The sequence below is a fragment of the Ambystoma mexicanum genome, chromosome 4p, assembly GCF_040938575.1.
Source record: "Ambystoma mexicanum isolate Mex_15411 chromosome 4p, UKY_AmexF1_1, whole genome shotgun sequence".
Taxonomy (NCBI): domain Eukaryota; kingdom Metazoa; phylum Chordata; class Amphibia; order Caudata; family Ambystomatidae; genus Ambystoma; species Ambystoma mexicanum.
In genome coordinates this window covers 85,695,709-85,722,718 of record NC_090927.1, presented here as the reverse complement: position 1 = coordinate 85,722,718, position 27,010 = coordinate 85,695,709, and the positions used below count along the sequence as shown (strand labels likewise).

Here is a 27,010-nt window from a genome sequence, read left to right as displayed (position 1 = left end):
GGTGGCATGGGTCATCTAGGTGTGGGTTAGGAAGTTGGACGGGGCATCTTGGTGTGGCTCTGGAGGGAGGTGGTGGGGCACATTGGTGTGGCTCTGGGGGGAGGTGGATGGGGCACATAGGCGTGTTTCTGGAGGGAGAGATGGGGCACAGTGTGTCTGGAGGGTGGCATGTGTCATCTAGGTGTGGATTGGGAAGTGGGACGGGGCATTTTGGTGTGGCTCTCGAGGGAGGTGGTGGGGGCACATTGGTGTGGCTCTGGCGGGAGCTGGTGGGGCACATTGGTGTGTATCTTGGCGGAGGGATGTTGCACATGGGTGTGTTTCTGGAGGGAGAGATGGGGCACAGCGGGTCTGGTGGGTAGCATGGGTCATCTAGGTGTGGGTTAGGAAGTTGGACGGGGCATCTTGGTGTGGCTCTGGAGGGAGGTGGTGGGGCACATTGGTGTGGCTCTGGGGGGAGGTGGATGGGGCACATGGGCGTGTTTCTGGAGGGAGAGATGGGGCACAGTGTGTCTGGAGGGTGGCATGTGTCATCTAGGTGTGGATTGGGAAGTGGGACGGGGCATTTTGGTGTGGCTCTGGAGGAAGGTGGTGGCGGAACATTGGTGTGGCTCTGGAGGGAGGTGGTGGGGCACATTGGTGTGGATCTTGGTGGAAGGATGGTGCACATGGGTGTGTTTCTGGAGGAAGAGATGGGGCACAGTGGGTCTGGTGGGTAGCATGGGTCATCTAGGTGTGGGCTAGGATGTTGGGCGGGGCATCTTGGTGTGGCTCTGGAGGGAGGTTGTGGGGCACATGGGTTTGTTTCTGGAGGGAGAGATGGGGCACAGTGTGTCTGGAGGGTGGCATGGGTCATCTAGGTGTGGGTTGGGAAGTGGGACGGGGTATTTTGGTGTGGCTCTGGAGGGAGGTGGTGGGGGCACATTGGTGTGGCTCTCGAGGGAGGTGGTCGGGAACATTGGTGTGGATCTTGGTGGAGGGATGGTGCACATGGGTGTGTTTCTGGAGGGAGAGATGGGGCACAGTGGGTCTGGTGAGTAGCATGGGTCATCTAGGTGTGGGTTAGGAAGTTGGACGGGGCACATTGGTGTGGCTCTGGAGGGAGGTGGTGGGTACATTGGTGTGGCTCTGGAGGGAGGTGGATGGGGCACATGGGCGTGTTTCTGGAGGGAGAGATGGGGCACAGTGGATCTGGAGGGTGGCATGGGTCATCTAGGTGTGGGTTGGGAAGTGGAACGGGGCATTTTGGTGTGGCTCTGGAGGGAGGTGGTGGGGGACATCGGTGTGGCTCTGGAGGGAGGTGATGGGGCACATTGGTGTGGATCTTGGCGGAGGGATGGTGCACATGGGTCTGTTTCTGGAGGGAGAGATGGGGGAACAGTGTGTCTGGAGGGTGGCATGGGTCATCTACGTGTGGGTTGGGAAGTGGAACGGGGCATTTTGGTGTGGCTCTGGAGGGAGGTGGTGGGGGCACATGGGTGTGACTCTGGAGGGAGGTGGTGAGGCACATTGGTGTGGATCTTGGCCGAAGGATTGTGCACATGGGTATGTTTCTGGAGGGAGAGATGGGGAACAGTGGGTCTGGTGGGTAGCATGGGTCATCTAGGTGTGGGTTAGGAAGTTGGACGGGGCATCTTGGTATGGCTCTGGAGGGATGTGGTGGGGGCACATGGGTGTGTTTCTGGAGGGAGAGATGGGGCACAGTGGGTCTGGAGGGTGGCATGGGTCATCTAGGTGTGGGTTGCGAAGTTGGATGGGGCATCTTGGTGTGGCTCTGGGGGGAGGTGGTGGGGGCACATTGGCGTGGATCTGGGCGGAGGGATGGTGCACATGCGTGTTTCTGGAGGGAGAGATGGGGCACAGTGGGTCTGGAGGGTGGCATGGGTCATCTAGGTGTGTGTTGGGAAGTGGGATGGGGCATCTTGGTGTGGCTCTGGAGGGAGGTGGTGGGGGCACATTGGTGTGGATCTGGAGAGAGGTGGTGGGGGCACATTGGTGTGGATCTTGGTGGAGGGATGGTACACATGGGTGTGTTTCTGGAGGGAGAGATGGGGCACAGTGGGTCTGGACGGTGGCATGGGTCATCTAGGTGTGGGTTGGGAAGTGGAACTGGGCATTTTGGTGTGGCTCTGGGGGGAGGTGGTGGGGGCACATTGGTGTGGCTCTGGAGGGAGGTGTTGGGGTACATTGGTGTGGATCCTGGCGGAAGGATTGTGCACATGGGTATGTTTCTGGAGGGAGAGATGGGGAACAGTGGGTCTGGTGGGTAGCATGGGTCATCTAGGTGTGGGTTAGGAAGTTGGACTGGGCATCTTGGTGTGGCTCTGGAGGGAGGTGGTGGGGGCACATGGGTGTGTTTCTGGAGGGAGAGATGGGGCACAGCGGGTCTGGAGGGTGGCATGGGTCATCTAGGTGTGGGTTGCGAAGTTGGATGGGGCATCTTGGTGTGGCTCTGGGGGGAGGTGGTGGGGGCACATTGGCGTGGATCTGGGCGGAGGGATGGTGCACATGCGTCTTTCTGGAGGGAGAGATGGGGCACAGTGGGTCTGGAGGGTGGCATGGGTCATCTAGGTGTGTGTTGGGAAGTGGGATGGGGCATCTTGGTGTGGCTCTGGAGGGAGGTGGTGGGGGCACATTGGTGTGGATCTGGGTGGAGGGATGGTACACATGGGTGTGTTTCTGGAGGGAGAGATGGGGCACAGTGGGTCTGGACGGTGGCATGGGTCATGTAGGTGTGGGTTGGGAAGTGGGACGGGGTATTTTGGTGTGGCTCTGGAGGGAGGTGGTCGAGCACATTGGTGTGGATCTTGGCGGAGGGATGGTGCACGTGGGTGTGTTTCTGGAGGGAGAGATGGGGCACAGTGGGTCTGGTGGGTAGCATGGGTCATCTAGGTGTGGGTTAGGAAGTTGGACGGGGCACATTGGTGTGGCTCTGGAGGGAGGTGGTGGGGCACATTGGTGTGGCTCTGGAGGGAGGTGGATGGGGCACATGGGTATGTTTCTGGAGGGAGAGATGGGGAACAGTGGGTCTGGTGGGTAGCATGGGTGATCTAGGTGTGGGTTAGGAAGTTGGACGGGGCATCTTGGTGTGGCTCTGGAGGGAGGTGGTGGGGGCACATGGGTGTGTTTCTGGAGGGAGAGATGGGGCACAGCGGGTCTGGAGGGTGGCATGGGTCATCTAGGTGTGGGTTGGGAAGTGGAACGGGGCATTTTGGTGTGGCTCTGGGGGGAGCTGGTGGGGGCACATTGGTGTGGCTCTCGAGGGAGGTGTTGGGGCACATTGGTGTGGATCTTGGCGGAAGGATTGTACACATGGGTATGTTTCTGGAAGGAGAGCTGGGGAACAGTGGGTCTGGTGGGTAGCATGGGTCATCTAGGTGTGGGTTAGGAAGTTGGACGGGGCATCTTGGTGTGGCTCTGGAGGGAGGTGGTGGGGGCACATGGGTGTGTTTCTGGAGGGAGAGATGGGGCACAGCGGGTCTGGAGGGTGGCATGGGTCATCTAGGTGTGGGTTGCGAAGTTGGATGGGGCATCTTGGTGTGGCTCTGGGGGGAGGTGGTGGGGGCACATTGGCGTGGATCTGGGCAGGAGGATGGTGCACATGCATGTTTCTGGAGGAAGAGATGGGGCACAGTGGGTCTGGAGGGTGGCCTGGGTCATCTAGGTGTGTGGGAAGTGGGATGGGGCATCTTGGTGTGGCTCTGGAGGGAGGTGGTGGGGGCACATTGGTGTGGATCTGGAGGGAGGTGGTGGGGGCACATTGGTGTGGATCTTGGCGGAGGGATGTTGCACATGGGTGTGTTTCTGGAGGGAGAGATGGGGCACAGCGGGTCTGGTGGGTAGCATGGGTCATCTAGGTGTGGGTTAGGAAGTTGGACGGGGCATCTTAGTGTGGCTCTGGAGGGAGGTGGTGGGGCACATTGGTGTGGCTCTGGGGGGAGGTGGATGGGGCACATGGGCGTGTTTCTGGAGGGAGAGATGGGGCACAGTGTGTCTGGAGGGTGGCATGGGTCATCTAGGTGTGGATTGGGAAGTGGGACGGGGCATTTTGCTGTGGCTCTGGAGGGAGGTGGTGGGGGCACATTGGTGTGGCTCTGGAGGGAGGTGGTGCGGCACATTGGTGTGGATCTTGGCGGAAGGATGGTGCACATGGGTGTGTTTCTGGAGGTAGAGATGGGGCACAGTGGGTCTGGTGGTTAGCATGGGTCATCTAGGTGTGGGTTAGGATGTTGGGCGGGGCATCTTGGTGTGGCTCTGGAGGGAGGTGGTGGGGCACATGGGTTTGTTTCTGGAGGGAGAGATGGGGCACAGTGTGTCTGGAGGGTGGCATGGGTCATCTAAGTGTGGGTTAGGAAGTGGAACGGGGCATTTTGGTGTGGCTCTGGAGGGAGGTGGTGGGGGCACATCGGTGTGGCTCTGGAGGGAGGTGATGGGGCACATTGGTGTGGATCTTGGCGGAGGGATGGTGCACATGGGTGTGTTTCTGGAGGGAGAGATGGGGGAACAGTGTGTCTGGAGGGTGGCATGGGTCATCTAGGTGTGGGTTGGGAAGTGGGATGGGGCATCTTGGTGTGGCTCTGGAGGGAGGTGGTGGGGGCACATTGGTGTGGATCTGGAGGGAGGTGGAGGGGGCACATTGGTGTGGATCTGGGTGGAGGGATGGTACACATGGGTGTGTTTCTGGAGGGAGAGATGGGGCACAGTGTGTCTGGACGGTGGCATGGGTCATCTAGGTGTGGGATGGGAAGTGGAACGGGGCATTTGGGTGTGGCTCTGGGGGGAGGTGGTGGGGGCGCATTGGTGTGGCTCTGGAGGGAGGTGTTGGGGCACATTGATGTGGATCTTGGTGGAAGGATTGTGCACATGGGTATGTTTCTGGAGGGAGAGATGGGGAACAGTGGGTCTGGTGGGTAGCATGGGTCATCTAGGTGTGGGTTGCGAAGTTGGATGGGGCATCTTGGTGTGGCTCTGGGGGGAGGTGGTGGGGGCACATTGGCGTGGATCTGGGCGGAGGGATGGTGCACATGCGTCTTTCTGGAGGGAGAGATGGGGCACAGTGGGTCTGGAGGGTGGCATGGGTCATCTAGGTGTGTATTGGGAAGTGGGATGGGGCATCTTGGTGTGGCTCTGGAGGGAGGTGGTGGGGGCACATTGGTGTGGATCTGGAGTGAGGTGGTGGGGGCACATTGGTGTGGATCTGGGTGGAGGGATGGTACACATGGGTGTGTTTCTGGAGGGAGAGATGGGGCACAGTGTGTCTGGAGGGTGGCATGGGTCATCTAGGTGTGGGTTGGGAAGTGGGACGGGGTATTTTGGTGTGGCTCTGGAGGGAGGTGGTGGGGGCACATTGGTGTGGCTCTCGAGGGAGGTGGTCGGGCACATTGGTGTGGATCTTGGCGGAGGGATGGTGCACATGGGTGTGTTTCTGGAGGGAGAGATGGGGCACAGTGGGTCTGGTGGGTAGCATGGGTCATCTAGGTGTGGGTTAGGAAATTGGACGGGGCACATTGGTGTGGCTCTGGAGGGAGGTGGATGGGGCACATGGGCGTGTTTCTGGAGGGAGAGATGGGGCACAGTGGATCTGGAGGGTGGCATGGGTCATCTAGGTGTGGGTTGGGAAGTGGAACGGGGCATTTTGGTGTGGCTCTGGAGGCAGGTGGTGGGGGCACATTGGTGTGGCTCTGGAGGGAGGTGGTGGGGCACATTGGTGTGGATCTTGGCGGAAGGATTGTGCACATGGGTATGTTTCTGGAGGGAGAGATGGGGAACAGTGGGTCTGGTGGGTAGCATGGGTGATCTAGGTGTGGGTTAGGAAGTTGGACGGGGCATCTTCGTGTGGCTCTGGAGGGAGGTGGTGGGGGCACATGGGTGTGTTTCTGGAGGGAGAGATGGGGCACAGCGGGTCTGGAGGGTGGCATGGGTCATCTAGGTGTGGGTTGCGAAGTTGGATGGGGCATCTTGGTGTGGCTCTGGGGGGAGGTGGTGGGGGCACATTGGCGTGGATCTGGGCAGAGGGATGGTGCACATGGGTGTGTTTCTGGAGGGAGAGATGGGGCACAGTGGGTCTGGACGGTGGCATGGGTCATCTAGGTGTGGGTTGGGAAGTGGAACGGGGCATTTTGGTGTGGCTCTGGAGGGAGGTGGTGGGGGCACATTGGTGTGACTCTGGAGGGTGGTGGTGAGGCACATTGGTGTGGATCTTGGCGGAAGGATTGTGCACATGGTTATGTTTCTGGAGGGAGAGATGGGGAACAGTGGGTCTGGTGGGTAGCATGGGTCATCTAGGTGTGGGTTAGGAAGTTGGACGGGGCATCTTGCTATGGCTCTGGAGGGAGGTGGTGGGGGCACATGGGTGTGTTTCTGGAGGGAGAGATGGGGCACAGTGGGTCTGGAGGGTGGCATGGGTCATCTAGGTGTGGGTTGCGAAGTTGGATGGGGCATCTTGGTGTGGCTCTGGGGGGAGGTGGTGGGGGCACATTGGCGTGGATCTGGGCGGAGGGATGGTGCACATGCGTCTTTCTGGAGGGAGAGATGGGGCACAGTGTGTCTGGAGGGTGGCATGGGTCATCTAGGTATGGTTTGGGAAGTTGGACGGGGCATTTTGGTATGGCTCTGGAGGGAGGTGGTGGGGGCACATTGGTGTGGCTCTGGCGGGAGGTGGTGGGGCACATTGGTGTGGATCTTGGCGGAGGGATGTTGCACATGGGTGTGTTTCTGGAGGGAGAGATGGGGCACAGCGGGTCTGGTGGGTAGCATGGGTCATCTAGGTGTGGGTTAGGAAGTTGGACGGGGCATCTTGGTGTGGCTCTGGAGGGAGGTGGTGGGGCACATTGGTGTGGCTCTGGGGGGAGGTGGATGGGGCACATGGGCGTGTTTCTGGAGGGAGAGATGGGGCACAGTGTGTCTGGAGGGTGGCATGGGTCATCTAGGTGTGGATTGGGAAGTGGGACCGGGCATTTTGGTGTGGCTCTGGAGGGAGGTGCTGGGGGCACATTGGTGTGGCTCTGGAGGGAGGTGGTGGGGCACATTGGTGTGGATCTTGGCGGAAGGATGGTGCACATGGGTGTGTTTCTGGAGGGAGAGATGGGGCACAGTGGGTCTGGTGGTTAGCATGGGTCATCTAGGTGTGGGTTAGGATGTTGGGCGGGGCATCTTGGTGTGGCCCTGGAGGGAGGTGGTGGGGCACATGGGTTTGTTTCTGGAGGGAGAGATGGGGCACAGTGTGTCTGGAGGGTGGCATGGGTCATCTAGGTGTGGGTTGGGAAGTGGGACGGGGTATTTTGGTGTGGCTCTGGAGGGAGGTGGTGGGGGCACATTGGTGTGGCTCTCGAGGGAGGTGGTCGGGCACATTGGTGTGGATCTTGGCGGAGGGATGGTGCACATGGGTGTGTTTCTGGAGGGAGAGATGGGGCACAGTGGGTCTGGTGGGTAGCATGGGTCATCTAGGTGTGGGTTAGGAAGTTGGACGGGGCACATTGGTGTGGCTCTGGAGGGAGGTGGTGGGGCACATTGGTGTGGCTCTGGAGGGAGGTGGATGGGGCACATGGGTGTGTTTCTGGAGGGAGAGATGGGGGAACAGTGTTTCTGGAGGGTGGCATGGGTCATCTAGGTGTGGGTTGGGAAGTGGGATGGGGCATCTTGGTGTGGCTCTGGAGGGAGGTGGTGGGGGCACATTGGTGTGGATCTGGAGGGAGGTGGAGGGGGCACATTGGTGTGGATCTGGGTGGAGGGATGGTACACATGGGTGTGTTTCTGGAGGGAGAGATGGGGCACAGTGGGTCTGGACGGTGGCATGGGTCATCTAGGTGTGGGTTGGGAAGTGGAACGGGGCATTTGGGTGTGGCTCTGGGGGGATGTGGTGGGGGCACATTGGTGTGGCTCTGGAGGGAGGTGTTGGGGCACATTGGTGTGGATCTTGGCGGAAGGATTGTGCACATGGGTATGTTTCTGGAGGGAGAGATGGGGAACAGCGGGTCTGGAGGGTAGCATGGGTCATCTAGGTGTGGGTTGGGAAGTGGGACGGGGTATTTTGGTGTGGTTCTGGAGGGAGGTGGTGGGGGCACATTAGTGTGGCTCTCGAGGGAGGTGGTCGGGCACATTGGTGTGGATCTTGGCGGAGGGATGGTGCACATGGGTGTGTTTCTGGAGGGAGAGATGGGGCACAGTGGGTCTGGTGGGTAGCATGGGTCATCTAGGTGTGGGTTAGGAAGTTGGACGGGGCACATTGGTGTGGCTCTGGAGGGAGGCGGTGGGGCACATTGGTGTGGCTCTGGAGGGAGGTGGATGGGGCACATGGGCGTGTTTCTGGAGGGAGAGATGGGGAACAGTGGGTCTGGTGGGTAGCATGGGTGATCTAGGTGTGGGTTAGGAAGTTGGACGGGGCATTTTGGTGTGGCTCTGGAGGGAGGTGGTGGGGGCACATGGGTGTGTTTCTGGAGGGAGAGATGGGGCACAGCGGGTCTGGAGGGTGGCATGGGTCATCTAGGTGTGGATTGGGAAGTGGGACCAGGCATTTTGGTGTGGCTCTGGAGGGAAGTGGTGGGGGCACATTGGTGTGGCTCTGGAGGGAGGTGGTGGGGCACATTGGTGTGGATCTTGGCGGAAGGATGGTGCACATGGGTGTGTTTCTGGAGGGAGAGATGGGGCACAGTGGGTCTGGTGGTTAGCATGGGTCATCTAGGTGTGGGTTAGGATGTTGGGCGGGGCATCTTGGTGTGGCCCTGGAGGGAGGTGGTGGGGCACATGGGTTTGTTTCTGGAGGGAGAGATGGGGCACAGTGTGTCTGGAGGGTGGCATGGGTCATCTAGGTGTGGGTTGGGAAGTGGGACGGGGTATTTTGGTGTGGCTCTGGAGGGAGGTGGTGGGGGCACATTGGTGTGGCTCTCGAGGGAGGTGGTCGGGCACATTGGTGTGGATCTTGGCGGAGGGATGGTGCACATGGGTGTGTTTCTGGAGGGAGAGATGGGGCACAGCGGGTCTGGTGGGTAGCATGGGTCATCTAGGTGTGGGTTAGGAAGTTGGACGGGGCATCTTGGTGTGGCTCTGGAGGGAGGTGGTGGGGCACATTGGTGTGGCTCTGGGGGGAGGTGGATGGGGCACATGGGCGTGTTTCTGGAGGGAGAGATGGGGCACAGTGTGTCTGGAGGGTGGCATGGGTCATCTAGGTGTGGATTGGGAAGTGGGACCGGGCATTTTGGTGTGGCTCTGGAGGGAGGTGGTGGGGGCACATTGGTGTGGCTCTGGAGGGAGGTGGTGGGGCACATTGGTGTGGATCTTGGCGGAAGGATGGTGCACATGGGTGTGTTTCTGGAGGGAGAGATGGGGCACAGTGGGTCTGGTGGTTAGCATGGGTTATCTAGGTGTGGGTTAGGATGTTGGGCGGGGCATCTTGGTGTGGCCCTGGAGGGAGGTGGTGGGGCACATGGGTTTGTTTCTGGAGAGAGAGATGGGGCACAGTGTGTCTGGAGGGTGGCATGGGTCATCTAGGTGTGGGTTGGGAAGTGGGACGGGGTATTTTGGTGTGGCTCTGGAGGGAGGTGGTGGGGGCACATTGGTGTGGCTCTCGAGGGAGGTGGTCGGGCACATTGGTGTGGATCTTGGCGGAGGGATGGTGCACATGGGTGTGTTTCTGGAGGGAGAGATGGGGCACAGTGGGTCTGGTGGGTAGCATGGGTCATCTAGGTGTGGGTTAGGAAGTTGGACGGGGCACATTGGTGTGGCTCTGGAGGGAGGTGGTGGGGCACATTGGTGTGGCTCTGGAGGGAGGTGGATGGGGCACATGGGTGTGTTTCTGGAGGGAGAGATGGGGGAACAGTGTGTCTGGAGGGTGGCATGGGTCATCTAGGTGTGGGTTGGGAAGTGGGATGGGGCATCTTGGTGTGGCTCTGGAGGGAGGTGGTGGGGGCACATTGGTGTGGATCTGGAGGGAGGTGGAGGGGGCACATTGGTGTGGATCTGGGTGGAGGGATGGTACACATGGGTGTGTTTCTGGAGGGAGAGATGGGGCACAGTGGGTCTGGACGGTGGCATGGGTCATCTAGGTGTGGGTTGGGAAGTGGAACGGGGCATTTGGGTGTGGCTCTGGGGGGATGTGGTGGGGGCACATTGGTGTGGCTCTGGAGGGAGGTGTTGGGGCACATTGGTGTGGATCTTGGCGGAGGGATGGTGCACATGGGTGTGTTTCTGGAGGGAGAGATGGGGCACAGTGGGTCTGGTGGGTAGCATGGGTCATCTAGGTGTGGGTTAGGAAGTTGGACGGGGCACATTGGTGTGGCTCTGGAGGGAGGTGGTGGGGCACATTGGTGTGGCTCTGGAGGGCGGTGGATGGGGCACATGGGCGTGTTTCTGGAGGGAGAGATGGGGAACAGTGGGTCTGGTGGGTAGCATGGGTGATCTAGGTGTGGGTTAGGAAGTTGGACGGGGCATTTTGGTGTGGCTCTGGAGGGAGGTGGTGGGGGCACATGGGTGTGTTTCTGGAGGGAGAGATGGGGCACAGCGGGTCTGGAGGGTGGCATGGGTCATCTAGGTGTGGGTTGCGAAGTTGGATGGGGCATCTTGGTGTGGCTCTGGGGGGAGGTGGTGGGGGCACATTGGCGTGGATCTGGGCAGAGGGATGGTGCACATGGGTGTGTTTCTGGAGGGAGAGATGGGGCACAGTGGGTCTGGACGGTGGCATGGGTCATCTAGGTGTGGGTTGGGAAGTGGGACGGCATCTTGTTGTGGCTCTGGAGGGAGGTGGTCGGGTCCCATTGGTGTGGCTCTGGAGGGAGGTGGTGGGGGCACATTGGTTTGTTTCTGGAGGGAGGTGGTGGGGCACATTGGTATGGCTCTGGAGGGAGGTGGATGGGGCACATGGGCGTTATTCTGGAGGGAGAGATGGGGCACAGTGGGTCTGGAGGGTGGCATGGGTCATCTAGGTGTGGGTTGGGAAGTTGGACTGGGCATCTTGGTGTGGCTCTGTAGGGAGGTGTTGGGGGCACATTGGTGTGGGTTTGATGAGAGGGATGGTGACATTGGTCTGGGGAGGGATGACCGCATATTGATGTGAGTCTGGAAGGAGGGGACGGGGCACATTGGTGTGGGTCTGGGCGGATGGGGGCATACTAGGATTTGTGGTTTTAGAGGGGGTTGGCTGGGGCTATCTGCATGTGATTCAGGATCGGCACATGGGCATCTGATGCAAGGGGCATCTTGCTATGTGGAGGGAGGATGGTATATTATGGTATTGGTCTAGAGGGAGGGATGGGGCATCTTGGTGTGGATCTGAGAGGAAGGGATGGTGCACATGGGTGTGGGTCTGTAGGGAGGGATGGGGACATTGCTTTGGGTATGAAGGGAGGCAAAGGACACATTGATGTGCATCTGGAGGGAGGGATGGGGCACATTGGTGTGGGTCTGGAGGGAAGGATTGGGGCTCATTCGTCGGAGGACGGATAGGGGCATCTTTCTGTGTGGAGGGAGCATGGGCCATCATGGTATATGTCTTGAGGAAGGGATTGTGCATCATGGAGTCTGGATCGGAGGGGGCATTGTTGATATGGAATGGGCATATGATGGGGGCATGTCAGGGAATGGTGGAGCATGTGGGTCAGGGCTGGAGCGCTCCGGTGGGAAGGAAGGGGGCATCTGGGTGTGAATGGAGGGATGGGGTATGTTTGTCTGGAGAGAAGTATGTTGGTTTATTGGAGTGGTGGGAGCATGTGTGTGTCGAAGGGATGGGGTAATCGGGTGTGGGTATAGAGAGAGGGCGAATGGCGCCATCTGAATGTGGAGGTAGAGATGAAGCATATGGGTGTGGCTCTGAGGGGTGGAACATCTTGGTGTAGGTATGGAGGGACGGATGTTGGTGTCTTTGTGGGTTCGGATGGAGGGATGGTGGCATGTAGGTCAGGAGGGAGGTGGCATTTGAATCTGGAACGTGTTTGGAAGGAGAAATGGGGCATTTGAGTGTGAATGGTTTCTGCTTGTGGGTGTGGGCATAAAGGATCATTAACAGAGGAGCAGCGGGAGGGAGAGCCGTGCGCCCGACCTCGGTTGCATCCCAGACGTGCACACCCACAGCCCGGGGCACCTCTCGCAGAGCGGTCCGGTGCGCGTGGTCAACCAGCCCCCTCTCCTCACTGAGCCCGCATCTGCGCTGGCCGGGGGGCGCACACTCCTCTCTCTGACCTGCCAGCGGCTGGGCATTGGTGGGGACACCCCGGTCACCAGGGAAGCCCTGACTGGGGGCAGCCGGGAGCCGAGGGAAACCTGACTGCTCTCGAGGGGTGCCTCCCCAGGCAGACAGGCACCCGGGCAAGCCAGGCATGAGCCATGGTGCAGCTGGCTCACTTGACGGTGGGCGCCAAGGTTCCAGCCGCCCACATCTGTGTGTGAGCAATGGCCAGGCCCGCTGGCACAGTGGGTGACCTTCCCTCTTGCCCAGGTACCTGGAGCTGGGTCCTATGCGGCCGGGCTGGCGTTTGAAGACTCTAGTGGTCCCACCCGACCCCCTGTCTGTGCTGTCTCTAGCCTGCCTCATTGTCCATCTCCCAGCCCCCCTCCCAAAAGGGAAGTGGAAGGGGTCGGGAACGGATGAGTGGATCGGGCCGTGTGGGCAGGTGGCAGAGCGGCCTACCTCCACCCCCCTGGGAAGCGCTGTGCTGCTGCAGCTGGCGGTCAGGCTGAGCACCTGGATTATTATTTTTTATTTTTTTGAAACCACAATGGTTTCGGCCGAGCTAGACAGGGAGCTGGGCTGTCCTGCCACAGCCAGCGCTGCCTCCCCCAACCTCTCCTGCACCGGCAGGGTCAGGCCGACGTCTAGGACAAAAAAAGTTGCCTGTGGCTCTTGGCGGTGGATCACTCGACTCGTGCATCGATGAAGAACGCAGCTAGCTGCGAGAATTAGTGTGAATTGCAGGACACATTGATCAACACTTTGAACGCACCATGTGGCCCTGGGTTTTTCCCGGGACTACGCCTGTCTGAGGGTCGCTTGTACATCAATCGCCCCGGGGTTCACTCCCAGGGGCGTGGCTGGGGCTGTCGCAGGGACCCCATTCCATTCGTCCCCCTAAGGTCAGACCCCGATCAGCACTGTCGCTGGATCCTTGGATCTGGCGCGCAAGCTCATTGCCGACGCGTCCTGGTTTCCCCAGTTTCCCCACCTCATGCTGGCTTTGGGAGGGCCGGGTGGCCGACGCGCCCCGGACGTGGTGGCGGCGGCAGCAGGCTTTAAAAAAGCCTGGCGCACCTTCACCCTACCCCGGGGCACCTGGCTGTGCTGTGTGTGGCTGTCTTTGGTGTCCCACGGCTGCCGGCGCAGGATGACCATGGAGCACGGACCTCGTGACCATGTGGGCTTTGGTCACAGATTGGAACAGAATACACTCGCCTGCGCCAAGGGCTGGGGCAACCCCCCATACGGGCCCGAGGCCAGCTGTCCTGAGCTTTGTGCTCCCCGACCACGGCCTCAGATCAGACACGGTGACCTGCTGAATTTAAGCATATTACTAAGCAGAGGAAAAGGAACTAACCAAGATTCCCTCAGTAACGGCCAGTGAAAAGGGAAGAGCCCAGCGCCGAATCCCCATTCAGCAGCAGGCGTGGGAAATGTGGCGTACAGAAGACCGACTCCCCGGCATCACTCAGGGGGCTCAAGTCCTTCTGATCAAGTGTCCCCATGCGGATGGTGTTAGGCCGATTGCGGCCTGTTGCACACCGGGATTAGGTCTTCTTGGAGTCAGGTTACTTGGGAATGCAGCCCAAAGCGTGTGGTAAACTCTGTCTAAGGCTAAATACGGGCGCGAGACTGGTGACCAACAAGTACCTTAAGGGAAAGTTGAAGAGAGTTCAAGAGGATGTGAAACAGTTGAGCGGTAAACTGGTGGGGTCTGTGGAGTCCACCCACAGGATTCAACACGGCAGGCAGGTTGGTCACCTGGAACGGTGGAGGCCCTTGCGGGTCTGCGGCCCGGGCAAATCCAGCCCCAGCAGTTTGCATTTGGGAAGGCCCCAGGGGGCAGGTGGCTCTCTGCTCCAGCAGAGTGTTACAGGCCCCTGACAGCAGTTTTGCTGTGTCCACGGGGCTGAGGGAGATAGACCACCACCGGGCCCTTACCTGGCAACTGTCCTGGCCCCTCTTGGGGGTTGCTAGAGTGGCCACGGGAGACGGGGCTCCCGATGTGACTGTGGTGGACTGCCCTCAATACACCCCAACCACGTCGTGCTGCCGGGCGGGGAGGTCCACAAAGGGCGCCAGGGGTCAGTTAACCACCCGACCTGTCTGGAAACACTGACTAAGAATATAATGCCTGCCCGAGTCAGAGGGATGACTGAAACCCTGTGATGTAATGATGTGGAGGGCCGGTGCCCGGCGATTGCAGTGGCATCCTGTCGCGGTGGGCTCTCCACCGACCCGTCTCCCCCGCTCTGTCAGAGATGATGCATGAGCGTGTGTCATAGGACCCAAAAGATGGTGAACTCGGCCTGGTGGAGGTCCGTAGCGTTCCTGATGTGTAAATCGGTCATCCGACCTGGGTATAGGGGCAAAAGACTAATCGAATGATATGATATAGTAGCTGGTTCTCTCCGAAGTTTCACTCAAGATAGCTGGCGCACGGAAACCCCAGTTTTATCTAGCAAAGCGAATGATTAGAGGTCTTGGGGCCAAAATTATCTCAACCTGCTCTCAAGCATTAAATGGGTATGAAGCCCGGCTTGCTGGCGTGGAGCCGGGTATTGTATGAAAGTGTTCAGTGGGCAACTTTTGGTAAGCAGAACAGGCGCTGCGGGATGAACCGCACCCGGGGTTAAGGCGCATGATGCAGATGCTCATCAGTCCCCAGAAACGGTGTTGATTGATACAGACAGCAGGATGGTGGCCATGGTAGTCGGAATCCGCTAAGGGGTGTGTAACAACTCACCTGTCGAATCAACTAGCCCTGAAAATGGATGGCCCTGGAGCATCAGGCCCATACCAGGCCGGCGTTGAAAGCCGCGGGGGCTAAGTCAGGCGAGTAGGAGGGCTGCTGCAGTACGCACAGAAGCCCGGGGCGAGGGCCCGAGTGGAGCCGCCGCAGGTGCAGATCTTGATTGTAGTAGCAAATATTAAAACGAGAACTTTGAAGAATAAAGTGGAGAAGGGTTCCATGTGAACAGAAGTTGAACATGGGTCAGTCAGTCCTAAGGGATGGGCGAGCGCCGTTCGGAATGGATGGGCTATGGCCTCCATTGCCCTCAGCCGATCGACAGGAAGTCGGGTTCAGATCCCCAAATCCAGAGTGGCAGGGACGGGCGCCCTTGCGGCATCCAGTGCGGCAATGCAAATGATCCCAGAGAAGCCGGCGGGAGCCGCACAGTTTTTTTTTTTTTTTTGGGAAAAAACAATTTTTATTTTATATAACACACAATTCTTGGGACTTCCATCATCAGATTCAGCGTCAGAGTGTTACAATCAGCATTGTCCAGTCTCATGAAACTCCTTACCTCCTAACTTGAGCCAATATGTCCATGTCATCATCCTGTGATTTTTCAGGCGGGTTTATCGCCGTCTCTTTATCCGTTTTATCATCGCTCTGTTCAGACTGGGGGGGCCACTCATGGTAGCCACCAGCTGCCTCCATTCAATTAGGGGTCCTACCTCCTCCTCCCCTCCCCTACAAACCGTGTCCCACCAAACAGCCGTTTCTGCCTCTGCCCATTTTAAGAGGTCAGCCCACCACAACTCTATCCTCGGCCTCTGGGCTGCCTTCCAGCACATTGCTATCCTTCGTTTGGCCAGGACATATGCTAGATCTTTCATTTTGCTTATGTGCCTTAAGTTACGTGGCCTAGGGAATCCCGCCAGCATGCATGCCCAGGCCGACTCCACCTACAGTGTAATACCGCTTCCTGCTAAGCGTGTCCCCAGCTCAGGGCAGGCCCAAAACATGTGGAGTAGCCCAGCCTCCTCCACCCCACACCTAGGGCATTTCTGAGTCGTATGGCCACCAAACCTAGCGATCTTACTGGGGGTGAGCTATGCTCTATGTGTGACATATAGTTGGATCTGCTGGAGCCTTGCCTTCCGGGACACTTTTTTATGATATCTTTGGGCCCTTTTCCAGAGCCCATCCGACATGGGCTCTCCCACCTCATCCTCCCAAAGTTGTCTGTTGGGTCAAGTCCTTCCCCACCTTGGACCCCAACAGCTCGTATATGCAGGAAATCTCATGCCCACCCTCTGAAATATCATATATAGCCTCCATGGTGGCATCCGGTTGTCCGGTGAGCACCTCTGTTGGCCACTTCACTCGTACTCTCTTGACAATTCTGGTGTAAGTTATGTACTGCCCTTTATGCACCTCAGTATCTTCGATCAGGTTCGGGAACTCTAATGCCTCCCCTTCCAGCCATATGTCTCCCAGGGTGGCCAGGCCCACTGGTATCCCAGTACTTGCGGACCCCTTGTATCAGCTGGGGATCCTCTCCACATAGTGCTGCAAGCGACACCTGCATAGAGTACGGAACCAGGTGTCCCGCAATCTGCCACGTTCTGTGCCATATCTCCCATCCCAGTACCAGCAGCCCCGCCATCCCCCGGACCCTCGACTTGGACAGCCACACCACTTCTTTGTGAAAGAAGGGGAGCAGTTCCCTGCACAGCAGCCTGGTTTCTGCCGTCTCCTCGCCAGACAGCCATCTTGCTACATACTGCAGCTGCCCTGCCAGATAGTATAGCTCAAAATTGGGCAGGTTGATCCCTCCCCTATCACACGAGTTCTGTAGTTTCCAGAGGGCCACCCTGTTCCTGGAGTTGCCCCAGATGAAGCTCCTACACAGGCTATGGAGGCTAGCGAAAAAGCGCCTCGGGATCCCATGCGGGATGTTAACAAAGAAATGCAACAGTCTGGGCAAAACTACCATTTTTAGCATAGCAGCCCTCCCCACCATAGCCAGGGGTAACCTGGACCAGAATCCCATGCTGTTCTTAATTCCTTCTACTGCTTTAACCGTGTTGCGTGCATGTTCTTCTGCCATATGGTATATGTCAATTCCGAGATATCGGAACGACTTTGTGTGCCAGGGTAATCGGCAACACTGGCAGACTCCTGGGCAAGACAAGCTTGTATCTCCCCAGAGGGAACACGCTAGACTTTTTGGGGTTAACCGCTATGCCAGAGAGAACGGCAAATTGCTCCATCATGTCCAGAATATATTGCATTTTCTCTTCTGGGTAGCGTAAATATAACAGTATGTCGTCCGCATATAAAGAAACAACTTGCATGCCATCCGCAGTGCGAATACCTATCTCCTCGTATTGCTGTCTCAGGCAGGTGGCCAATGGCTCCAGTGCCCATATGTATAACATGGGCGACCACGGGCAGCCCTGTCTAGTGCCTCTGCTTAGTTACCATTTGTCCGAAATGATAGCACCCGTTTTGACCCTGGCGATCGGGGAGCTGTATAACATTGTCACCCACCTGAGGTACCCCGGTTCCATTCCATAGCCCTTAAAGGTCACGATCAACTAGGGCCTTTTCACTGGCTCGAAGGCCTTGACCGCGTCTAGTGAAACTATTGCCAGTTCACCTGGGTCATTTTTTGTCTGGTCAAGGATGTGATGCAGTCTTCTGAGATTATCGGTTATGTTCCTGACATAGCCCGTTTGGTCGGCGTGTATCAGTTTACCAATGACAGCCTTAAGCCTATTTGCCAGTACAGCAGTGAGGATTTTACTAACCTGATTGAGCATCGATAAGGGCCTGTACGACCCACAATCAGTGATAGGCTTGCCCGGCTTCAGAAGCGGGATAATCACCGCCTCTCGCAGGGTCTCTGGTAGCCTGCCTTGCTCATACGACTAGTTAAGCATGGCCATCAGCGGGGGAAGCAACTCTTGTTCATAGGTTTTATAAAATTCACTTGGAAGCCCATCAGACCCGGGGGCCTTACAGGTGGGCAAGTAGCGAACCACTAGTTCGAGTTCTTCCATCGTAATATCTACGTCTGCGCGTTCTGCCTCATCTAAGGTGGGTAGGCCCATGTCCTCCAATCTTACCCGAATTTCATGGTCTCTAGGGCTACCTGGGTCCTCATAAAGATGTTTATAGAATCTCAGGAACTCCTCATTCACCCCCTCCTGGGTATTCTGAGTCCACCCTCCCTGGCCTTTAATTTCCCTGATCACCGTTTAAGGCGTCTCACTCTTGTATAGCCTGGCCAGCAACCTGCCGGCTTATCTCCCCCTGCGTGCTGTCTCTCCACGTATTTCTTATAGCTTAGTTTACATAACCTGTCCCAGCAGTCCCCACTGGCCTGTTGTAATTGCCTTCTCCTGTCTCTGTCCTCATCAGCGGTGCCTTCCGTACGCATCCTGCCCTCCAACTCCTCCTCAATTCCCTTCCACTCTGCTCTATGCCCCCCTGGAACCCCCTAGACTTCGAAATGGCAACCCCCCGCAAAATCACCTTAAACGCCTCCCAAACAGTTCCCATAGAGCTTACACTACCAGTATTTATCTCAAAGTACTCAGTGATCGCCTCTCTTAAATCCTCCCTGAATCCCGGGTCCTGCAGAGCCTCGGCACTGAGTTTGCAAGTGGGAATCCGTGCCATGGGAGGTTGATGCCGCCACTCCAGGACCAGGGGGGAGTGGTCCAAAAGCACCCTAGCTTTGTATTCCGCACCTTCCATCTCTCCTGCCAACTCTGTGGAGGCGAACACATAGTCTAATCTTGTGTGAAGGGCGTGTGGTGCTGTATAGTGCGAGTATTGTCTATCCACTGGATGCAACTGCCTCCAGACATCCACTAGGTCGAAGTCCCTCGGGAGGGCCTGCAGCACTTTTGCTGCTGGGGTTGGTTTGTCTTACTATCCGATCTGTCAACATTAGGGTTAAGTACACAGTTAAAATCACCTCCCCAAATAATCCCACCACCCAGCAGAGGGCCGACTCTACCGTACAGGGTCCTAAAGTGAGCCGCTGTGTCCTGGTTAGGGGCATATAAATTTACAATACACACTTCTCGATTTTCCAATATACCCTTCACAACAGTCAATCTGCCATCTGGGTCACCCGTGACCTGAAGCAGCTGAAATGGCACCTGCGGCGCCACCCAGATGATAACTCCTCTAGCGTAGGCCGAGTATGTGGATCCCACCAGGCACCCCCTCCACTTCTTCTTAACCACCTCCAATTTCTCCCTAGTGAGGTGGGTCTCTTGCAATAATGCTATGTCGGTCCTCATCCTTTTCAGATACATCATCACCTTGTTACGTTTCAGATAGCTGTTGAGGCCCCTGACATTCCAGGTAACCACTGTAAGGCACCCTGGCGCCATCACCATGATATCCCGTCTCTTAAGGGTCACATTTTGGCTCAATACCCTTTCCCTCCCATCAAACTTCCCTCCAACCCCCTTCCCAACTCCCCATCCCCCAATTTCAAACCACTGCACACCCCTCTCACCCTCCCACCTCCCCCACTTCGTCTACCCCAACCCCAACAAGTGCCCAGCTCCATCCCTGGATCTCGGGCCCCCCTGCGTTTGGTTCTGCCCTAAAAGGCCCCAGCCCAGAACCCAGCAGGGTGTCACCGAACTACCAGTGACCTAACTAAACTATTCGCTATGGGGGTGTGAGGTCATGCTCCATATAGCTCCTATATCTATATCAAGGTTTCCAGTGCCACTGTCTCATATTTATAATTGTAGCTCTGAACACACTCCTCTGCCGGTATATGCAATGCTATATTCAAGTCCCATTGTCATGAGCTCTAGCACCTAGGGCGCTTTTCCGACGCATGTTACTTATCTCCACCTTCTGCTCCCTGGATGTCCGGTTCCTGGGGGCAGCTCTGCGCATCTAACCATTGTGATGCTGGAAATGCATCAGAGGGACAGGGCCTCTGAATCCTTGTCCTTTACTGCTTTTTATCGTGTGTTCTGTCATGTTTTCTGCCCAGGAGTCCATGTGGCACTCCTGGCAGTGCAGCTCTCTCTTTTGGTTTGGTGAACAGACCCATGGGATACCCTTATGGCACCCATGGGTAGGGGTACAACCCTGTGCCCCTAGTGTATGTTTTTGGGCACCTGTGGGTGGCCCACAGAGCAGGGTATGGGCTGGTGGCAGCTCCATGCTGAATTTGACAGGTGCTCTGGGTGTCCTCCATTTTGGGATACCCAGGCCCTGCCATTGGGATCAGTTGATTCCTGATAGGAAACAAGATGGCCCCTGTGGCCTCTTGCTTTCTATTGCCTGTTACCTTGTTTTCCCAAAGTCCTGGGAAGCCCTGACTCTGTCCCTTCCCCCTGACTGGCTGTTGGGTGGAAGTTCCATATATGGTGTTGTTGTGAAGGCCCAGCTAGACTGACTGGAGCCTTCCCAGTGACTGTATGTTGTGGGTACCTCCTGTGGGTGGGACCTGGGTGAATGGAGTGTGTGACCAATATACACTCCTTGTTGTGGTTGTCTGGTTTCTGGCATGAGAGACAAAGACTGAGACAGCCCTGCCCGAAACTGGCCTGAATGCAGTGTGTAGTGTTGAATGGCTGGGTACTTGTCCCAATCCACATTCCTTGTTGTGAGTGTCTGAAAGGGAGGAGTGTGGCCTGAACATAGCTCTCAACCATTTGTGTCGCAAAGGCGGGTGAAAACACCTGATTTTATTTTTGGCGGGTGAGAGGCCCATTGAAACAAATGGGCGTGCTGGAGGCTTGGCGGTGAGTCAGCTGTTTACAAGGCGGGTGACACCCGCCAAAAGCGTGTGAGTTGAGAGCTATGCCTGAATGCACTGTGTGCCGCCTGATTGGCTGACTGAATGAATGCCCTTCTGTATGATTGGCTGCTGAGTGTGTGCCAGCAGTGTGGATGAGAGACAGAATAGTATATCTGGGGACCTCTCACCACTGTTCGGGGGTTCAGGAACGTTCAGAAGCGTTCAGACGCGTTCTGGAGCTGAGTCTCCACTCTAAGAGTAACTGGAACTGCTGATCCTCGACGTCCAGCTGGAAGAAGAAGACTTGCTGTGGCATTTGCTTCGACCGATCCGAAGACTGACCCGAGAGAGGACCTGGTAAGGCGCCCTCTTCCCGTGCTCCGAGGGACCATCGAGCACTGCTCCATCTTCGCCGAAGCGCCCTGGAAGACAGACCCTCGAAAGGCTGCCGACCCGAGACAGGAACGCCGAGGAGATCGAAGTGAAGCACCCGGACATCGCCGCCGTCGAAGTCCATTGCCATCGACCAGGGTTCGCAGGTTTGTGTAACCGCTAGAGGCCCGTCGAAGTTGTGTTGCCCAGTCGTGGGAACCACTTGACTCCGTGCCGCCGACGACCGGAGCCGTCCGCTCCTTTGCCTAAGAACATTTGAATCGAAGGACTACCTCGTCCGCACCGTCGACCGCTTTATCCGGCCGGAGAAAGTCGAGGACGACCAACGCGCCGAGGAGAAACCTGCCGGTGGGTTTCCCGCCACCCGAAGACCACAAAGACTCGAACGACTCGACGCCCTTGCTGGGCCTCTGTCTCCACAATCTTTGCGGTCCAGAACTATTGTCACCGAGGTGCCCCACACGCCTCTGCCTTGCAGGACGCCGACGCTCCGACGCCGACGAGCACCGCTCGGACGAAGCTGCCGCCTCATCGACGCCATTCTACCTTGTTTCTCGACGGACGTTCGACGCCCCGTGCCTCCCGCTTGAAAGGGAAGGCATTCAAGAAGGGCCGTCGATTCCCCGTCGCCGAACACCGAGTTCCCCGACGTTTCTCGACGCCTCTCGACGATCCGTGACTCCCGCTTGAAAGGGGGTCGCTCAAGAAGGATCTGTCGACGCCTCTTCGAAGAACTCGACTCCACCAGGTACATTGGGGGGGTAAAAACATTATAGGAGGGAATAAGACTTGCAGAACAATATATGGACTGGGCTTGTGCTATATCTTTATTTTACAGGTTGCCCAGGTGGGGGGGATCTCCACACAGAACTGTGCCTAGTGGTAGGGGCCTGTATTCTGCCTATTGCTCAACCATCTTATTTTCTCTCCTTTCTCTATTGCTGGTTTCACTCTATTGATCTGTGTGACATTGTTACAGTATTGTTGATGCACTTTAATAAGATCTAATACAAAGGGTGGTACCACTTTAGAATTGTATATATATTTGCCATTGTTGATTTTCCTGAGTACAAAGTGAGTTATTAATATAAGTGTACATAACCTTGACTATTGATTATATAAAGACTGTGTTCTAACCAATACAGTGTGTGGACATTCCTTTGTGGGGGCTTGGGGTACACTGTACTTAAGAACCAGCCTGCATCACCTCCTGAGAAGCTAGGCCTTGATTGCTCGTCCATTGCTACCGTATTAGAGAATCTTGGCTGGGGTCCTCTGTGCCTCTCCTCTACCATATAGGGAGCAGAAGTACAGACACCCCCCCCACCGGTCGTTCTTTACAACCATCCTATGGCGTCCTCTGGGGTGTCAAAAAACAAGGTTCTGCTCTTGTAGAAAACCTTCAGTTTAGCTGGAAAAAGCAGCATGTACCTATGGCCTGCATCCCGCAATCTTCTTTTCACGGACCCAAAGTTCATGCGGCTGCGCTGTACTTGCAAGGTCTAATCCGGGTATGCCGATATGTTCGCAGCACCTCTTTGTATCGTGCCGCCCTTCCGAAAGTGTTCAAGGATTTTTTTCCCGGTCCCGGTAGTTTAGGATCTTCGCTATCACCGGCCTAGGGGGGGGGGTAGGGTTCCCTGGCGGTGGCTTCCTCATCAGGGCCCTGTGTGCCCTCTCTACAGCGAACCCCTAGGACAGAGCTCCCCCGGTTATCTCCTGTAATAGCATAGACTCACCGCTCCAACTTTGAGCTCAAAGTACAGCTTTCAATTCACTGATTGCCAGGTCCAGTTTGGTCTCCAAGGCCACTTTCAGGTCCGCAATCGCCGCAAGTACCTCCTGGTTGCCCATAATGTCTGGGCCCCCAGCGGGGGTCCTGTCTTTCTTCCTGGTCCCTTCTGCACCTGGTGGTGTTTTGGCAAAATCGTCCAGTGTGGGCTGCTTGCCTTTCTGTCTGATGGGTTTGTTGGACATCTTGTTGCGTCAGGGTAAAGTGAGTCGGCCCCAAAACGTGCTGTCCTCTTTTAGAACATGCTAAATTGCCCAAAATGTCTAGACCCGGCCTGATCGTTTCAGGGGTGTCCTCCAGCGACCTCCCCTATTTCTAGAATGGACTGTGTCCTCCCATGTACCCATGTGGGTTCATTCAGCCTTCACAGGACTAAGGACCCTGCCCCAGTCGATCTAGCTCCCCGGGCTGTCTGCCTGGCGCTGGTGTGGCTCTGCGGGCTCCGGTGGCCACTCTTGCTGGTCCCCACTTTCATGGGGCAACCCCGTACACCTTCATCTGCAGTTACCTCTTGCGGCCACCTCGGGCACGTTGTCTGCGTCTCTTTGTTCCCACTTCAGGCGGCTGCAAGTCTCTGTGTTTCTGTCTAAGCCTGTCTGTGCCGCTCAGGTGGCTGGATCAGCATTCGTAAATCAATCATAGGCATGTCTTGTTCTTCGTTGTGCTATTGTGTTAACTAGCCTCCATAGGATGGTTTAGTGGAGTTTGTTGCAGGTTGGGTCGCCGATGTGTGCCTGCGCCTCTTCGTCTCACGGTGCGGCGCTGGGTTTATTGTATCATGGGCATTTCAGCTTATCAGCTGTCTGTGAGCAGCAACAGTGCTCTTTTCGCTCCTCCCATCACCTCATTAAAGGAGACGGACGCTCCCAGCGTCGCCTCCCTCTGATCTATCCACTTGGTGCACAGCGTACCGGGCCGCTCCCTGCGTCTATATACACGCGCGCATTGGCGCCATTTTGAATGCGCTATCCAAGCTCCGCATCGCAGCCCATTCAAAGAATTGCTTGGCAACGTGATAGTTAGTTCAATATAAGTCAGTAGTGCTCTGGTCGCCACCGGTTCATTCTAGTTACTGGTTCCACATTCCACCATGCAATAGTTCCATGTTTGCAGGGTCAGCGCTCTGCATGACCCTGCCCTGTGCTGCAATTGCAAGATCAACTCCCTTGTCCCCGGTGGATGCGTGAACTTATACACGTTGCAAAGGGTAATATGATTAAGCTGGCATCTGTTTTGCTAGGAGCTGCTATCTCATCTAATCAGGGTCCCCCTGTGTGCCTCCGTCAGATCTCAGGCAACCCTTAGGCTGTGCTCGGCTTTATTATCAGTGAAACTTGATTGCATCCGTTTCAGGGTCTTCCTGTGTGGCACTCCGTATACTAAGCTGGCCCTGTACATCCGTGTTATTGCGTTACCTTCAGTCCGGATGGCCGCAACACGGAGCCTGCAGCCGTGGACACCATGCGCGACCCGAAAAGCTGCCCTGTCATAGGCCTGTCTAATGACCAAGTCTCCACTGCGGCTGCAAGCGAAACCGCCCATAATGCTTGGACGGCTCACACGCCGTCACTTCGCTACAGCTGCTTGTGGGCACGCCGGTGCCTCGTATGTGTTGCGCCTACACTGTCGAGTATTGCAGTGTATATTGTACTGTCACTTATTCACGGGTGAGCAGCCTTGTAGTCTATCACGCATACACGCGGACTGCTTGGGGTTCCAGTCCCGTTTCGTCGCGCACCGGGCACGCGCTTTTCAATCACGGCACTGTTCGTTTGCCGTTTTACTCCGACGCCGGGCTTCTCCCCCGGGTCCCGCGCTGTGGCCACATGGGGTCTTCACAGCTCTGCTCTACTCGCGGCCCCTTCTGGCAGACCCGATCTGAGCGCAGCTCTCTCTCCTACAACGGGCTGCTCGTGAGTCAGCTGTCCTCCACATCTCTTTGTTGTTGGCGGATCGCCATTTTAGATTCCTCACAAGCGCACCGCCACAAAATTCTTCCGGCTGATTTTGCTCGCATCACAGCACTGATCCTCGCCATCTCCAGCTCCAGTTGGGCAGTGTCAGTTCATGAACTCGGGCAAACGATGTATTCAGACCAGGATGGTTTTAATGTGTCACATTTTCTCTGATCATTTCAGGATCATCAGGAGCCTCCTTGGAAACACGTCCTCCTACATGGCTCTGTAGCCACGCCCCCAGCCGCACAGAGAGTTCTTTTCTTTGTGAGGGGCAGGGCACCCTGGAATGGGTTTGCCCCGAGAAAGGGGCCCAAGCTTTGCAAAGCGTCGCTGTTCCGGCGGCGTCCGGTGAGCTCCCGCTGGTCCTTAAAAATCTGGGTGAGATTTTGTAAATCTCGCGCCAGGCCGTACCCATATCCACAGCATGTCTCCAAGGCGGACAACCTCTGTCATGTCAGAACAATGTAGGTACGGGAAGTCAGCCTCTGGATGCGAGCCGGTCCCTTCCTGGGGATCACCCCAGCTGCAGTGTTCGCCAATCTTGTTCTTCCTCTGGGGGTTCAGGGCCGGCATTCTGCCTCGGCGACACCTAGCAGCTGACTTGGAACTGGTGCAGACCAGGGGAATCTGACTGTTTAATTAAAACAAAGCATTGCGAAGGCCTGTGGAGGGTGTTGACGCAATGTGATTTCTGCCAAGTGCTCCTAATGTGAAAGTGAAGAAATTCAATGAAGCGTGGGTAAACGGATGGGGTAACTATGACCTTTAAGGTATCCACATGCCTCATCATCTTTCTGAGATTCCCACTGTCCCTATCTACTATCTAGCGAAGCCACAGCCAAGGGAACAAGCTTGGCAGAATCGTCGGGGAAAGAAGACCCGGTTGAGTTTGACTCTAGTCTGGCACTGTGAAGAGACATGAGGTAGGATAAGTGGGAGGCCCTCGGGCTGCTGGTGAAATACCACTACTCTTATTGTTTTTCCACTTACCCGGTGAGGCGGGGGGCGAGCCCCATGGGGCTCTCGCTTCTGGCTCCAAGCACCCGGCACCTGCGGGCACGACAAGCTCCGGGGACAGTGGCAGGTGGGGAGTTTGACTGGGGTGGTACACCCTGTCAAAGGATAACGCAGGTGTCCTAAGGCGAACTCAAGGAGGACAGAAACCTCCCGCGGAGCAGACGGGCAAAAGCTAGCTTGATCTCGATTTTTCAGTATGAATATAGACCGTGAAAGAAGGGCTTCACGATCCTGCTGACTTTTTGGGTTTCAAGCAGGAGGTATCAGAAAAGTTACCACAGGGATAACTGGCTTGTGGCGGCCAAGCCTTCATAGCGACGTCGCTTTTTGATCCTTCGATGTCGACTCTTCCTATCATTGTGAAACAGATTTCACCAAGCATTGGATTGTTTACCCACTAATAGGGAACGTGAGGTGGATTTGGACCGTTGTGAGACAGGTTAGTTTTACCCTACTGATGATGTGTTGTTGCAATAGTAATCCTGTTCAGTACGAGAGGAACCGCAGGTTCAGACATTTGGTGTGCATGCTTGGCTGAGGAGCCAATGGGGTGAAGCTACCATCTGTGGGATTATGACTGAACGCCTCTACGTCCAAAATCCCCCCCTCCACCCCAGACCGTGATACTGCAGCGCTGTCGAGCATCAGTTATCTTAGGACAGCCGGCCTTGGGGCCGGTGTGTAGAGCCGCTTGCCTCAGGACTTGAGTGTGGACAGAATGGGGGCCACCTCTCACCCATAGTGCACCGCATGTTTGTGGGAATCTGGTGCTAAATCCTTCATCGACAACCTGATTCTGGTTCAGGGTTTCGTAAGTAGCAGAGCAGCTACGTCGCTGCGATCTATTGGAAGTCATCCTCTGAGCCAAGCTTTTGTTGCAAGGCGGCAGCACCGCCAAGGCTTCTCCATCCTTCCTCCTGGGGCATGCGGGGTGCACAGGAAAATACCACCCACCATAGGGGCGCACCTGCGGGGGTGTGCGGGCTGGGCGGGGAGCACTCTTCTCACCTTTCCTGGTCAGCCTGGCAGACCAGATGGCCTTGTGCCCGGGCCTTCGAGGTGGTGCCTTAAGCCCCCAAACAGGGCAGGGGAAGAGAGGGTGCAGCCACCCCAGGGCGCGGGGTTGTAGCTAAAGCCTGTGCCCCTGGAAAGTTGCGTTGGGCAGGCCCGG

The 27,010-nt window shown here is 56.7% G+C and overlaps 1 long non-coding RNA gene and 1 other non-coding gene across 2 annotated transcripts in view; both read left to right on the top strand.

The window, feature by feature from the left end:
* The window catches only part of LOC138452542 (uncharacterized), a 248,840-nt gene that overhangs the window by 137,631 nt on the left and 84,199 nt on the right, over positions 1 to 27,010 (top strand). The window lies entirely within an intron of this gene.
* Positions 12,825 to 12,975, top strand: LOC138459962 (5.8S ribosomal RNA). Its single transcript, XR_011262740.1, has one exon. It is a non-coding gene; the product is annotated as a 5.8S ribosomal RNA (ribosomal RNA).